Source organism: Leucoraja erinacea, chromosome 35, assembly GCF_028641065.1.
Source record: "Leucoraja erinacea ecotype New England chromosome 35, Leri_hhj_1, whole genome shotgun sequence".
NCBI classification, from domain to species: Eukaryota; Metazoa; Chordata; class Chondrichthyes; order Rajiformes; family Rajidae; genus Leucoraja; species Leucoraja erinaceus.
The window spans coordinates 13448872-13452394 of record NC_073411.1 but is presented as its reverse complement, the minus strand read 5'-3'; positions in this window follow the sequence as shown (position 1 = coordinate 13452394).

Genomic DNA, 3523 nt, shown 5'->3' with positions numbered 1-3523 from the left:
GGGGGGGGAGTAAAAGTTAAAATAAAAAACTTTTCCAACTTGCTAGGAGCAAAGACTCGGACGTCCAGTTGCACACTCCGACTGCTCCACACAAGAGTCACAGACTGACAGTGAGCGAGTGAGTGAGTTCAAGCAGTGTGGGCGGCACCAAAGTTCAGAATTCTGTGGGGTGGAACCCTCTGCAAGACAGACGTGAAGCTCACCGTTTGACCTGTTTTTACAAAATGTTAAATGGTCAGCTCGACATAGACTACAAGCCCCACACCAACCCCAAACCGATTAGGAGCAGACGAGGGCACATTCGATCCAATTTGTGATCCCAGCTACAAAGACAGATGTGTACAGCAATTCGTTCTTCCCCCGCACAATTAAAGCATGGAATAATCTCCACCCAACTATAGTTACACAACCAAATGCAACTACATTTAATCATTCAATCATAGAAACATAGAAATTAGGTGCAAGAGGAGGCCATTCGGCCCTTCGAGCCTGCACCGCCATTCAATATGATCATGGCTGATCATCCAACTCAGTATCCCGTACCTGCCTTCTCTCCATACCCCCCTGATCCCCTTTAGCCACAAGGGCCACATCTAACTCCCTCTTAAATATAGCCAATGAACTGGCCTCGACTACCCTCTGTGGCAGAGAGTTCCAGAGATTCACCACTCTCTGTGTGAAAAAAGTTCTTCTCATCTCGGTTTTAAAGGATTTCCCCCTTATCCCTAAGCTGTGACCCCTTGTCCTCCATTATGTTAGTAAAAACGCCCGACCGACTTGATGCCACGTCCTACTTACGACCTCCTACGACCTCGTGACGACCATGCTGCGAGTATGAGTCAAGGGCAAACTCTGTCTTCTAGTTTTCTGCTGCCTGGCCCGCTGAATGACTCTTGTTTAAGAAGGAACTGTAGATGCTGGAAAAATCGAAGGTAGGCAAAAATGCTGGAGTAACTCAGTGGGTGAGGCAACATCCATGGAGATAAGGATATGGGCGACGTTTCGGGTCGAGACCCTTCTTAAGACGACCCGAAACGTCGCCTAATCCTTCGCTCCAGAGATGCTGCCTGACCCGCTGAATTACTCCGGCACTTTGTGTTGTTTTTTTTGCAAACCAGAATCTGCAGTTCCTTATTTCTCAGCTAGTGGATCAAATTTAGCCAATGGAACCCATGTGCTCCAACCAGCTGAACTTGTCGAACAGGTTGTCAAATAAAGTCCACTCCTATTGCGCAGACCGCGCATCACTTTTATTAACTTTGCACAGAATTTAATCAAATTGGTCAGACAGGATCTGCCCTTCACAAAGTCACGTTGGCAGTCACTGATTCATCTTTGGCTTTCCAAGTCCATTAATCTTGATGTTTAAGAAGGAACTGCAGATGCTGGAAAATCGAAGGTAGACAAAAGTGCTGGAGAAACTCAGCGGGTGCAGCAGCATCATAGATCATCATAGATGCTGCTGCACCCGCTGAGTTTCTCCAGCACTTTTGTCTACCATTAATCTTGATGTTGAACAGCTCCCCTTCCACGCTTCCCCCCGCTGCCCTTGTGCACAAATGGACCACGTTTGCCAGTTTCCAGTTATCCTTAAGCTGTGACCCCTTGTCCTGGACTTCCCCAACATCGGGAACAATCTTCCTGCATCTAGCCTGTCCAACCCCTTAAGAATTTTGTAAGTTTCTATAAGATCCCCTCTCAATCTCCTAAATTCTAGAGAGTATAAACCAAGTCTATCCAGTCTTTCTTCATAAGACAGTCCTGACATCCCAGGAATCAGTCTGGTGAACCTTCTCTGCACTCCCTCTATGGCAATAATGTCCTTCCTTAGATTTGGAGACCAAAGCTGTACGCAATACTCCCGGTGTGGTCTCACCAAGACCCTGTACAACTGCAGTAGAACCTCCCTGCTCCTATACTCAAATCCTTTTCCTATGAAAGCTAACATACCATTCGCTTTCTTCACTGCCTGCTGCACCTGCATGCCTACTTTCAATGACTGGTGTACCATGACACCCAGGTCTCGCTGCATCTCCCCCCTTTTCCTAGTCGGACACCATTTAGGTAATAGATCAACCTTTATTGTCATCTTGCAAGCAACAGTTGTACAGTGCAAAATGAAAAGACGTTTCCCAGGGAATAGCGGAGCATCGCACATGAAATTTAAAACATTACACACATAATAACACTAAAAACAATCCAGTCCCTGATGGAACTATAAATAGTTAAAAGCAGGTAAAACACAACATTAAAATACAATAAACCAATCATAAAAATATCCGGGGCAGCTGATTTGAGTGGCCAGTGCCAGCCGCAGAATCAAGTGACTGTGAGTAGAGTGAGAGTGTAAAGCAAAGATCTTACAGCAGAGACCCGCTATAAGATCTTTGATTTAAAGTAGCTCTTTTTTCCCAATAACCCTTTCTGGCTTAAGCCCTCCCTTCACCACCTCCAGTTTAAATTCCATTGGAATATTTTGGAGGACCAAGAAACCAAGAACCAAGGGGAGAGGGGCGGGAGGAGTTCGACGGGACGCGGTGCCTCTAACCGCGCAAGCCCGCTCACGAGGTGCAACTCGCGAGCAAACAAAATCATGAGAGACCTCTTCCACCCCTGCAACGGACTGTTCCAGCCGCTACGGTCAGGCAAACGCCTCCGTTGCCATGCAGTGAGAACGGAGAGGTTGAGAAGGAGTTTCTTCCCAGAGGCAATTCGGACTGTAAACTCCTATCTCACCAGGGACTAACTGTACAGAACGTTTTTCCTTCTATTATTTATTATGTAAAATAATATGTGTGTTATGATTGTGTTTATAATTTGTTTGGTTGTTTTGTTGTTCCGCGGGCATTGCCACTTTCATTTCACTGCACATCTCGTATGTGTATGTGACAAATAAACTTGACTTGACTTGACTTGACTTGACTTGGGGCGGGACAGCAGGAGAACAGGACCTTCGGCCTGTCTCACACACACACACTCTCTACCTCCACCTCCACTCAGCCGGACAGGCAGCGAAGGTGGAGGGAGATGGACACGGGGAGAAGAGGAGAACCTCTTCAGAGTGGAACCTCTCTTCCCCCCTCTCTCTCCCCTCCCTCTCTCTTTAACCTCACTCTCTCTTTTACCCCCACTATCCTCTCTCTTTCATCCCCACTACCCTCTCTTTCACCCCCCCTCTCTCTCCCCCCCCCACCTCTCTCCCCCCCCGTCCCCTCTCTCACCCCCCATCTCTCCCTCTCACCCCCTCTCTCACCCCCCCTCTCCCTCTCTTTCACCCCCTCACCACCCCCTCTCCCCCCCTCCCTCTCTCCCTCCTCCCTCTCTCTCCCCCTCTCTCCCTATCTCCTCTCTCTCCCCCTCTTTCTTTCTCCCTCCCTCTCTATCTCACCCCTCTCTCTCTCCCCCCCCCTCTTCACACACTCTCTCACCCCTCTCTCTCTCCCCCCTCTCTCTCTCTCTCTCTCTCTCCTCCCTCTTCCCCCCCCCATCTTCAGTGTGAGTGAGGACTGAAGAAGGATCCTGA